The following is a 13,602-nucleotide window of genomic DNA, read 5'->3' as shown; positions in this document are numbered from 1 at the left end:
CCACAGATATAATCAGTCTGATTCCTATGCATACCATCAGGTGAAATCCATGTGTATAATCTACGTTTATGTCTCTTAAAAACATATTTGCAATGAATAAGTCATTGATTGTGCAAAATTCAATCTTTCTATCTCCAGCTTCATTTCTGTCACCAAGTGCATGTTTTCTAACTACTGATTCTTTTTTCCTGTTCCCAACTTTTGCGTTCCAGTTGCCCATTATTATCAATGCATCTTGATTGCATGTTCAATGTATCTCTGCCTGTAAGAGTTGGTAGAAATCATCTATTTCCTCTTCTTTGGCTCTGGTTGTTGGTGCATATATCTGGATGACAGTAGTGTTCACTGGACGAAAGACCTGAAGCCTTTCTGAAACTATCACTTCTCAAAGTTCATAGAGTTTCAGAGGCATGTTGTTTAGAAAGTGAATGTCACTAGGAGAAGCTATAACCTATAATATGCAGATGACAAAATTGTGCTTGCTATAAGTTAGGAGGACTTGAAGCGCTTGCTGCAGAAGATCAAAGAATACAGTCTTCAATATGGATTGTATCTCACCATCAAGAAAACAGGAATTCTCACCACTAGCCCTATGGGCAACATCATAATGGGTGAAAAAAAAGATCGAAACTGTCAAAAACTTCGTCTTGCTTGGATCCACAATCAGCATACTTAGTCCTAGCAGTCGAGAGATCAGGAGATAAATTGCCCTAGGAAAATCTGCAGTCAATGACTTTTCCAAATTATTGAGAAGCAATGATGTCAGTTTGAGGACTAAGGTGTGCCTAATTTAGACCATGGTCTTTTCAGTTACTTGCTATGCATCTGAGAGATGGACAATGAATAAGAATGACAGAAGAATTAGTGATGCCTTTGAGAAATAGTGTTGAAAAAGAATGTTGAGTATCCCATGAACTGCCAAAAAAAAAATAAATATGTCTTGGAGAAAGTGCTGCCTCTGTGTTCCGTGGAAGCAAAGATGATAAAACTCTATTTTACAAATTTCAGGTAGGTTGCCAGGTGAGGCTATTCCTTGAAGAGGAATATTATCTTTGGAGAGGCCGAAGGTCAACAAAAAAGAGGAAAATCTTCTACCTGGTGGATTGACACAGTGACTGATGCGGTGAGTTCGATTGTGTTAGAAATTGTGAAGATGGATCAAACCAGGTTCAGATCTGTTGTACAGAGGGTCACAGTATCTGTCGTACTTGACTCAATGGCACCTAACAACAACACTTAACAATAACAGGAGTGTTTTTCCTCCTCTGAAAAGCAGGGCAGAATGAGAATTCCATTTGTGAAGAAAGAAAAGATAACTAGCTCTATAGTCTTTTTCTTTTTTATCTAAGGATTATTTTCATCAATATATAGTTCATTAAAAAGGAAGTATTCAATAATTAATAGAAAAATTAGATTTACTTCTGACATTTATTTTTCTTGTGTTAAGGCTGATAAAATAGAAACTAGAAGCTTACGCCCCCAACTTTTATTAGAATAAAGAGTAATTCGTGGTTGTACAAAGAGATACACTTTAGAAAGCTATAATTTTCATAATTAAGTTTAAATGGCTCCTGTATTACTGAAAATGAAAAACAAAAACACAAAACCTTTGAAAAACACTTTCCAGAAAATATGATTTTTTAAAATGGCTCTAGTTATGTCTCTCCTTCCCCCTTTGGCTTCACATTCTCGTTCTCTCTCTCTCTCTCTCTTTCTCTCTCTCTCTCATACACACACACACACACACACACACTCTCTTAGTAATTACATAGCAGAAGAGCATGGCTATGAGAAACTGAAGTTTGTTTCCAGTCATTATAAAACAAAATAAAATTTCATTAGGTCTCAACACAGAATAAAATCATTAGTATTGGTGAATAACAAATGAGAACACATATATCAATATAGCTTCCAAAGCATCAGCAGATAAAATCATTGAAGTGTTATTCTGCAGCTCAGCTATGGAAATGTCAGCATTGAATGCGTACATTTCCAAACTTAGCAATATAATAGGATGAGGAAAATATTCTACTAACACCTTAATTTGAATAAATAAATCAGATAAACAAAAATGTTATTCCTTCTTACTGCACTCCTAAACCTGCCTTAGTTTAGACATTACTGAATTCATATACAAGTTAGAGACTTAGGTGACTTTTCTCATGACAATATGGATAAGTAGGAAAATCACAATTATTTAGACATTTACCAGCATTTCAGACCAAGCAGTTTTTAAAAATAAGTTATAGGACTCAGGATATGCTTGAAAGTGATATGTAGTTAAACTTAACAGAGTCACTTCATTAAATTTTAATTACTGTCTCCCCTATATAACACAGTATAAACTAAAACAAAATAATTTATATGCTCATTCACATAAAGTGAACATGAGGAAATGTATCACTGCTTTGTTTAATACATGAGATCTTCATTTTTCAAAATATTAATGATTTTCAGAATTATTTTTCAGAATATTACTAGCTGCAACTAGAGCAAGAATGATATAAAACATTATGTTTTTCAGTCTTAAAGAAAATATTTTCTCTATGGAATTTATAAATAATGCTATTTTTATTTAAAAGTGAAAGGATATTTTAAAATATATTTAAATACAGTAGCACTAGAATCCTTTCTACTTTTTTTGGCACAAGCACTTAATAAAGTAACTCTTTGGAAAAAATTCGGCACCATGTATAAAGGAAGGATCATTAAACAAGTTTTTAAATGGAAAATTATGATTTTTAGGATTTTTCCAAAATAAATGTGTGGAAATTTTTTGCTATAAGAGATTTCCCCAAAAGGAAAGAAAATGACATTCAGATAAGTATACCTAGGTAAAAGTAAATGCAATTTATTCCTTCACCATGTGGCCTACCTCTTACCCTATCTGAAGCTTTATGGAAGTTTACTGAAATGTATTCTATTTACTCCTACTGTATAGGTGTTATTACTGTGGCTTGGTGCCATCAAATTGAATATGACTTATAACAACCCTGTGAATAACAGATCTGTGCCCTGTCTTATTCTGCGCATTCATCATCTTTAATACATTTGAGTCCGTTGCTGCAATCACTGTGTCAATCCATCTTGTGTCTAGAGTCATGCTCTCTTTCACTGACCCTCCACCTTTCCAAGCATGTTGTCCCTTTCCAAGAAAGAGCCTCTCCAAGAAACATGTTCAAAATAGATGAGACGAAGGTTTGTAATCCTTGCCTCCAAGGAGCATTCCAGCTGCATGTTCTTCAAAACATGTTTTGAAGAAACATGTTTACTGTCGTGTGTTTTTTTCCTGTTGGCAGTCCATGGGATATTTAGCCCTCTTATCAGCTCAAAGGCATCAATTATTCTTCCACCATCCCTATGCATTTTCCAGTTCTCAGAGGAATAGCACATAATTGAAAACACCATGGCAATTCTCTAGCACACATTAATAAATACTAGAGAAATTAAATTTAACATGATAGTTAGTGTGTGTGTGTGTGTGTGTGTGTGTGTGTGTGTGAGAGAGAGAGAGAGAGAGAAAGCGCGCGAGAGCATGCGAGCGATTGAGATTTTTTTTTTTTAAATCGGCCAAAAGAATAAAAAGGAACAAATTCTTTTCTGACATTTTTTTCACAATTGTTAATATTCTGTGTTAACATGGTCATGAATCTCAGTATAAGGTAACTATTCAATGGGGAACAAATCATAACCTCTATAATACTAATGAGGCAGAATTAGAGGCAGTTATGTAAAAGAAAACAAGCCTTGTAGGAGAATTCTTTACAGAATGTAGGTTGCCAACAAATCTAGCTAGTTTGTTTTTTCCCACTTTCTGAATATGATTAATAGCCTACATACTGGAACCAGCAATCTGCTGTGCTTGGTGACCTTGGATAGATCAGCTTCTGAAGTCAGCAAGCTGTTACTCTGCCTGCTGAACGTGGATCCATCAGCCTAAACCATTGTGAGACATTTCACTGAAAGAAACTGGCACTTCGACTCCTTACCACTCAGACACCAGAGTTCCAGAATGAGAAAGAAATTTGCAATGCCAACCCAGAGTCAAGTGGTTCAAACCAACCAGAGACAAGTGGTTTGAATCCACCAGCTGCTCCAGAGGAGAAAGATAGCAAACTCCTCCCATTTTACAGTTTCTGACAACCCACTAAAGAGTCAGTTATGAGTCCATTTGAACTTGATGGAACACAACAAGGACAACAAAGATTTAAAAATCTGTGTGTGTGCATTTCATTGGTTTTGCTTCTCTAGAGAACCCCTCTAATAAGACACCAGCAAAACCAGGCTGCAATTTAAGTAATTGTAATCTTTTCTAATAATAAAATTGAATGTAAAGAGGTCTGGTAAAGCAACCTAAATGATAAAAATTGAGCAAAACTTCAAAAACTCTTTATTTCTTGTTAGCTAAAATGAAAATCTCATAATTCTTTTACCCGATTATATACAATTTGACTAAAACTTGTATTTTATATTGTTCTGAGATATTTAAAAATATTTGATAGCCATGAATACAGAAATTCTCAGTATAGAAAAATTTGTAGAGTATGACACAATCGGTCTCATCTAAAAGAAAAAGGAATCAAATTGTGTGAACTATGGTTGTAAAAGTTGGAAAATCAGAATAACTACATTAAATAGAATAAACTATGTAAATAAAGGTATTCTAAATTCTAAAATAGCAATATTCTTTAGAAATAGAAATAACTCCTGAATAGAAATCCTGGGAGTGTGACTATTTTTCTGTATCAGGAAGCCCCTGGAGCTTTTTATTTGTTTGAGTTTTTTCCTTGCTGTGTTTTGTATTTCTGGATACCATACTCTTTATGGGAATATTTCTATGATAGTTAATTCAGTTTTGATAATATAATAGTACATTCATCCTGAAATCCACTTGCTTTCTTTTCTTCTTTTTGCTCCAAAGCAGACAGACAATTCCTACTCCCCTAAAATCTTCATTTCCCTTTTATTTCATCTAACTCTATGTAAGAAATTTAACACAAAGAATTAAAATAATGAGGAGAATAATCATTTCTACAAACAAAATTCACAATATATTACTGCCATAGCAAAAAGAAAAAATAAGTATAACCAGGCAAAAAAAGAAAAAAAAAGAATGTAATGATTGAAGAATGGAGAACAGAATGAAGCATGTCTTGCTAAATTCACTAGCTCATGTGTACATTGTCCAAATCCTTTTTCCTGTCTATTAAACTCTTTTAAGTCGCTGAAGTATGAGTTAAAAGCAACTAAATAATTTCAATATTTATGAAATTTTTAAAAAATTATTAATACAGGAAAAAGAAAAATTATTTTTAAAAATGTAATATTATTCTCTTATATTTCTAGATGGACCAAGTTACCCTATACATCCTAAGTGGCCTAAAAGCATAAACTCTTCTGCCAAAAGTGAAATTTTCTTCACCACTGGTTTCAAGCTTGTTACTGATCAAACTGATCATGAATCCCTCTGTGGATTCTTAATTAATATAATTCTTGATTTAATAATGACTATGACCTTTAAAAGTAAAAAAAAAAGGTCAAAGTTCTTGTATCGAGGCAGAACGAATGACTAGCTCACCCTCCAGTGAATTTTCTGAGGCTGTAAGAACATACGCCCATCTTTCTCTAGGGGAGCAGCTAATGGATTCAAACCACCAAAGAAGTACTCACTTTGGGTTAGCAGTATGTCTCAGTACAGACTATGCTACATGATTTGTGGTTGCGAATATGGATTCTGAAATAGACTACCAGGGATTAAAATTACACTCCACCAATTGGTCTAGATAGAATTAGAAAAATGCATTGTGATTACTTCATTGTGTCTTATCGCCAAATTTACTCCTCTTTGCCTTGTGAAGAAACTGGGATTAGACCCAGTTAATACTTCTTCCTTGAATAGCAGGAATTAGACTTCGTCAGTAGAGAATGCAAGAGAAACACTGAAAAATGGAGCAAAGGAACTTTTCCTTTTTGACAGTTTGCTTTAATTTTCATTCCTGTGACATAATTGGCAGTGAGGAAGACCCAGCTCCAGCCATCCTCTACTCAATTTTGCAGGGTGATGTCTTCACCATCAACAATAGCCCACAAAATATTGAGTAAATAGATGTGGGTACACCAGTAAATTTGTCCTCTGTTCACAACTTTAGCAGTAAAGTCAGAATATCAGTATTGTCCTCTATCTCAGCCAGAGATAATAGGGGCTCTCCACATTTACTACTTTCTTGTTCTTTGCTTCCTTCTTGCTGTAGTTTATATTTTTTTTTACTAATTACTAATTCTTTGTTATTAATCACGTTTATTAATTTTAATGAAAATTTACAGAAAGTTTGGATTACATTCATTCATTCATTGTTGCACTTTTCTCACTGCCCACCTCTCTTCCCCGCCCCCCCAGTACACTCTTCCCTTTGAAAAGTAAAAGAAAAATTCTTTCATTCTTTACAATCCCTCCCCCCAGGTCCATTCCACTTTGCAGCCTTCATTCTGGACTTCTGTCATGACAATTAACACCTAATCACATATCCCTTTTAAACTGTTTTCTTTATCATCTGTTTGAATTCAGTATACATTATTTATCCCATCTTTCTCAGTCTCCACTCAGCCCCAATGTTAGTCCCATTTTACAACAGTGGCATTATGCAGTATTTGTCCCTTTGTGACTGAGATAGTTCACTCAGCATAACGTTCTCCAGGGTCATTATATTTTGAATTATATTGCATGAGTTCCTTGTTTTTCAATGCAGCATAGTATTACATTGTGTGAATATACCACAGCTTCTCTATCCATTCATTTGTTGATGGGCACTTAGGTTGTTTCCAACTCCTTGCTATTGTGAACAATGCCATGATAAACATGGGTGTGCATATATCTGCTTGGGTGGCAGTTATGGTCTCTGGAAATAGCCCAAATAGCCATCCACCAATAGATTGTGAAATTGTGGTACATTCACACAATGAAATATTATGTAGCACTCAGGAGCGACAATTTGTAAAAATACAGTAAAACATGGGAGAGGCTAAAGAGCATTATATTGAGTGAAGTAACTCAATCTTATAAGGACAACTATTGTATAAGGCCATTAGCATAAAAACAGAAGGCTAACTCGTAAGATGCAGATAAAAGTCCAAAGAGGCATGCTTGCTTTGTCAACAGCACATATACTAAAAAAAATTGGAACAATTGGAACAAATTGGATGACTAGCATGTCCTCTGCACAAGGATGATACAAAAATCTGTGAAGCGTTTCATATTAAAAAACAAATATATAAAATTTAAAAAGCCCAAAGAGGCAGGAAGAGGAAGACAGGGAGGCTGAAGGTAAGAAGGGGAGGAAATCATGTAGTTTCAGAGTTTGGTGGTTGAAGTGAGAAGGTGAAGGAATTGGGGTAGATCTAGTTGGGACCAGAAAAGATGGGATAATAGTGGGCATAGATCAATTTTGATAAGTTTTATAATACAGAGTGTATGCGAATGATGATACACAATGTAAATGAAGGACTATATGAAACACAATATACATTAATGAAACTCAATGTATTTAAATTTTATATGCAAAGCACAAAATGCTCAGAGTCTTAATACACATCTGAAACAGAACTGTTAATCTCCAGCAAAACTGTCAATAAATATTATTGCAATATTAAGAAAGTATAAAGGATTATTTAAGCAATTCCTATGTAGTAATTACTTTCATTGTATGGAATATCTTCTCTAACTCCTTAAAGTTACAACCACATGTTGTTGATATCTCTATTCTAACTTTAATTATAATGTAAGATTACTATATCAAAGTATATCTTATCTAATAGGTAATATTTATTGAATGAGAGAATTCACTTTACTATTCAAGTACTTATTATATACAGTTGATGTTGTTATATACCATTGAGTTGGAACTGACCCATAGCTGAGCCTCTAAGGGATTTTCAGAGGCAGTTAATTGGAGAGAGGGGATTGTTCATCTTTTTCCCACAGAGCAGCTGGTAGATTACACCTGCATGCCTTCAAGATTGCAGTGCAGTTTCTTACAAGTAAGCCACCAGAGCTCCCTGAGTATTGAGGAGATGCTAAAACATGTTTTGGTGAGCCATAGCTTGTCTATTTTGCAAATTTACTAGACTTGACAATACACTTGCGTTTTCTCATCATTTTAATTGATAGTCTTGCAATTTGGTACTCCATCAAAATTAATAAGTGTCTTAATTAAAAAACAATCTTGTATTTCACTGAATTTAGAAAATATGGCATTTCTATAACTTTTACTCTTGCATCAATAATATCATTCATTGAAATACTTTCCAAAGTAGTATTTCTACTTCTTCCCTTTTTTACCTCTATTTATTTTCCAGAAATACTAGAATAACTTTAAGATAATAGGGGTATAGTTCAGTAAATACTACAGAAAAGATATTTCATTTTCAAAAGGAGAAACTGAAGGAGGCTTTAATAGTTTAGAACACAAATGTAATTTGCAATGATCTCTAATTTAATGACCAGTTATTTTTTGTAGACTTTAGTTTGAAAGAAGAACGTAATAATTAATAATTATATATTATATAGTCTTGTGTCCTAAATTCTAGTAGAATGTCAAGTACTTAGAATAGGAATCCAAAGTATTTTGGTAAAATCAAAGTACAATAGAACATGCATAATGCATTTGTATTCTTTTCCTTTTTTGTTCTACATTTACTTCAAATTACATTTCAACACAGAAATTGAGAATTTAAAGATGTAACTTCAGCCAGTGATCATTGGTATAAAGTTAACCAGGTTTCATTTTGCTCCAAGTCCTTTCCATTTCCGAAGGTCTCAGTCCCAATTGCCTTTATTAAGCAAACAACACTCACTTTGGTCGTATGTACTTTACATTATGAAGAAGTAGATGTGTACACATACATCTTGGAATAATTCAGGGTGTTCACTCACCACAACAGGCTCCATTTGCTGTGTTAGGACAGTCAAGTGTAAAATCACAGACTTTGTCAGACGAAAAACTGTCTGCATCTTCACATGGCACAATTCCAGCTTCAAAAACAAAAGACCAATATGATAATATTGCCTCTTTCTTATAAAGAAATAAATAAGATGCATAATCATTTCATGAACACCAGTTGGGTTTTTTATTACTAAACTGATACTGAAGAGCAAAGTCTGAAAGAATGGCCATCCTGGGATCAAATTTGCTCTTTTCATCATTTATATTGTTCTTCAAAAGATAAGATTGCTCTTCTAAGAATAGCACAAGCATGTTGCACTCATGTGAATGTTAATTAATTTTTCAATTATTTTAATTCAAGGTTTGCTGTAAAATAGATTTTAGCTCTATAACCCTAACCTTATAGAGTGAAACTTTCATAGAGTTTTTGGATGCTAACAGAGGTCACCTGTTTGAATCCACCCACAAATTCCTGTGAGAAAGAGGAAAAAAATCTACCTTTTTAAAGATTTACAGCTTCATAAGCACTATGGGTAGTTCTACTCTGTTCTGCAAGGTTGCTTTTATAGCTGCATAAGCTCTATGGGTAGTTCTACTAGGTCATGTAGGGTTGCTTGTTGCTATTAAGCACAATGAGTATTTCCACTGGGTTCTGTAGGGTTGCTATTATAGTTTCATACTCACTATGGGTGGTTCCATCGGGTTCTGTAAGGTTACTATTATAGTTTCATAAGCACTATGGGTAGTTCTGCTGGGTCCTACAGGGTTGCTAGGGGTTGGGGTTGACTCTATGGCAGTGGAGTTGGTTTCCATTCTAAGTATTTAAGGAAGTAAATTGCAGAGACTTTCTTTCATAGTGTCATTGGTTGTGCTTGACCTAGTTGTGTTACCAGGGACTTAAATATTTAAGTATAAAGTCTGAAAATATCCTGGCATTCTACTCAACAAGTATAACTGACATTATAGCCCATATTTTAACCTCCCTTTCAGTCACTCCCATTTCCTGAACTTTTGCCAGGTAGTAATACTACATTCCATAAAATAGATCTTTTAATTGCACATTGGGCCAATTTGTAAGCACACAAAGAAAATTGTCTTTCTTTTGTAGAAATCCTTTCCAAGAAAACTATACATAGCTTTGTCTTTATTAAAATGAAGCTCTAACCAAACTGAACTGGTGATCAGTTGAACTACCAGTAAATGAGTTTCAAGATTATTTCTAAAAAGAATTCTCACTAAGATCAAACACTTTTCAGAGATTTCAACAAAGGTTAATTTTAGTGAAAATTTAAAGACTTTAATTTCACTTTCATAACCAATTACATCCTCATCAATTTCAACTTTAATGCCTTCTACTATTCCAATTCTGGTGATGTGGTATTTGATGAAAAGGGGGAAAATGTCAAATATTAGAAATAAAGTAATGGTGGTTAACCCTCAAAAACTCATTTAAACTGCTGCTTTCCATCCCTCTATGTGTATCATAACCACGTGCACAAATAATTTAGAAGAGGTTACTATAAAACAGGAATTATATTCCAAACAAAAAGAATATATACTAACACATTAGTGTCAGCACAGAGAGTCATATATGAAAGTGATCATTAATTGGTATATTTAATGGAATATCCTTTAACATAATTCCTCATCCATATCTACCACCCTCCACAGCATCCTGAATAACTGCATTTAGCTCTTGTAAGTATGTCCCCTTTTACTCATTAAATGTATTTTTACGGGAATATGGCTTCATAATATATAATCAACACTCTTGGCACCAGCAGCCAGAAAATTAAAAAGATACATTGCATTGAGAAAGTCTGCTGTTAGGGACCTCTCCAGAGTACTGAAGAGCAATGAGGGCAGTCTGGAAACTAAGGTGTGCCTGATACAGGCCATAGTCTTTGCAATCACTTGCTGGATCGTGACTAGGGATGATAGAAGGAGAATTTTTGCCTTTGAGCTGTGGTGGTGGAGAAGAGTACTGAATCTGCCATGGACTGATAAGAGAATGAACGGGTTCATTTTGGAGACAAGGATTCTGAAGCTTCATCAGACATACTTTGGACATGTTGCAAGGAGGGACCAGTCCTTGGAGAGGGACTTCAGTCTTGGGAGGGTGAAGAGATAGTGCAGGAGAGGAAGAACCTCAATGAGATGGATTAATTCAGTGACTAGGGTAATGAGGGTAGGTGTGTCAGAGACAATAAAATTGGTACAGAATAGAGCAGGGTTTAGGACTGTTATATATAGGGTTATTATGAGTTGCAGGTGACGCAAAGGCACATAATAACAACAATAGATAATTTAACTCATTTGCAAATGCATTTTCTATTTATGCACAGAGAATAAGAAAATGCAATATGACAGACTCCAGATATTGTTAATACTGTCCACTTCATAATGGAGATCCAAGGAAGGGTCTGGCCAGAGAGAAACATCAATTTGTGTTATATGGGAAGGTACCGTGCACATTGTTTTAGTATGCCTGCAGACATAATAAGTGGTAGCTTAACACATTATTTTTACTGTTTGAGAAATATCTTTGTAAATATCTTTTATACTCCTATTTAGTCAAAGAATTAGCCAAACTTCATCTATGAATAAATGTAATTATACATTCAATGTAAACATGCAATTTTATAGTGAAGTTTTAAAATTTTGGCTGGTTTTAAAATAACTTTCCCAAACTTAATGAGTTTTTAACTCCTAGTTTATTCTGAAGTAGAAATTTTATTACATGTTTATTTAAAGTGTCAAAATAAGGTAATAGAAAATGGATCTTTCCATAGTTTTAAAAATGTCTATATTTAACTACATTGTTTTTCTAATTCTATGGTAAAATATTTTAGCATTAATACTTTAATCACAAGAGTAGAATCTATTCCATGTTACTGAAGGAGAGGCCTAAGATGATTATACACAGTGTCTTTTATCTACTTAAAAAATAGTTTTAGGTTTCGGAGGAGGAGGGCTGGGCTGGGAGAGAAGTGCAGAAATGAATGAATGGAAATCCAAAATCTCTGTAAATGGTCATTAAAATTATTTAAAAAAATAAAGCTTAAACAAAACAAAAATAGAACTCAACCAAACCATGGTAATGAAAAAAAAGAAAAAAAAGTTTTAGGTTTCAAGGACATATTATTAAATCAGCCACCATGGAGTTAATTATTAATAAGTTCTATTTTAGTGGAACTGTAATATATATTTTAAATAAAAACCTAATGGTTATGATCTTAAACTTAGAAGAAGAAAAACTTACCTTTGCTTTGTATATCGGTACCTGGAAGTGACTTAGAAGAAATTTCACATTCCTGGGATATACTGATGTCATCCAGAGCAACTGTAGCATGTGATGATAAAATAGTTGCTTCTAAAATTAGCTGTAGTTACAGAAACATAAAATTTTCAAAAAAGATTTCCATAAAACTAAATGTCTTAAAACCACATTTATTTGTGCAAAGAAGCTCATTTGCATCTTTCCTATTTTCCTATCTGATTTTAGGAAATTATTTTAACTAGAACATTCAAACTACAAATTCATAGTCATAACTGCTTTGACAGCAACTTATGTAACCTTAATATTTTAGATAACCTTGTTTCAATTAAAAGTTGAGACATCCATCACTACTGAAGGGCTGCCTTCCCATTGGAGCCATTTAGAGTCATTTGCATTTAAAATGAGGTCTTTGGGGTAATCATCTGTGTGGTTTACAACTCAATTTAATTGAGATATGAATTCATTTGTAATGAGCCTGCTGGTGGCAACAATTAATTTTCATATCAGAATATTTAAATATATATATTATGTATACATTCACAGAAGTGTATTTTGTAAGTTTAAGTGCACAATAACTATAGTCAGTGGTTAAATCAGTAACCACTAGTTTATATAAAGCACTGTAAGGCATTTATTTAAGTTTAATATATTCTATCAGTCTAAATAATGACTGATATAATTTGTTTCTTTTTTGCCAATAATTCACATTATTATTTTTTATGCCCAAATCTTAGAATTATTTCTAAGCATCTTAACACAAATTTTCTATATACCTTATATCTTACACATTTTTTGAGCATTATATAAACATGTTGTAGAGTCATATGATCTTTTACATACACTTTTGAATAAATATTTTACCAAAATTTCACAATATTATATTTAGAGATATGTGGGAGATACACATGTATTAAATAATAAAAACTAAGACTGAAAATAAAAAAATAAACTGTTAAAGATAAAGATCTATGGCTATGTTTGCTATTTATTATGTTCTATAATGAAAATTTATATTTTTAATAATTTTAAAAATTCAGGTTAGAATCAGGTAGAATTGGTCTGTAGAGTCTAAGAAATTTGACGTTTCTGCTTTGTAGAGAAAAGACGTAATATAATATTTTTGCATCGTTGTTGTTGTGTACCACCAAGTCAGAACGGACCCATAGCTGACCCTCCGGAAGTTTTTCAGAGGCAGTTAATTGCCGCAAGGAGATTGCCCATCTTTCTCCTACAGAGTAGCTAGTGAATTTCAAAGCCATGCCTTCAGGATTTCAGGAGAGCTTTTTACTACTAGACCACCAGAGCTCCCTACTTTTTCATGTTTTACATTGGTAGATCTAATATTAAAAGTATGATGTAGGATTTAAAGCAGAATTTTTATAA

The sequence above is a fragment of the Elephantulus edwardii genome, unplaced genomic scaffold (assembly GCF_000299155.1).
Source record: "Elephantulus edwardii isolate Elephantulus edwardi_28Jun2011 unplaced genomic scaffold, EleEdw1.0 scaffold00054, whole genome shotgun sequence".
Classification (NCBI taxonomy): Eukaryota; Metazoa; Chordata; class Mammalia; order Macroscelidea; family Macroscelididae; genus Elephantulus; species Elephantulus edwardii.
This window is presented reverse-complemented; position numbering follows the sequence as displayed.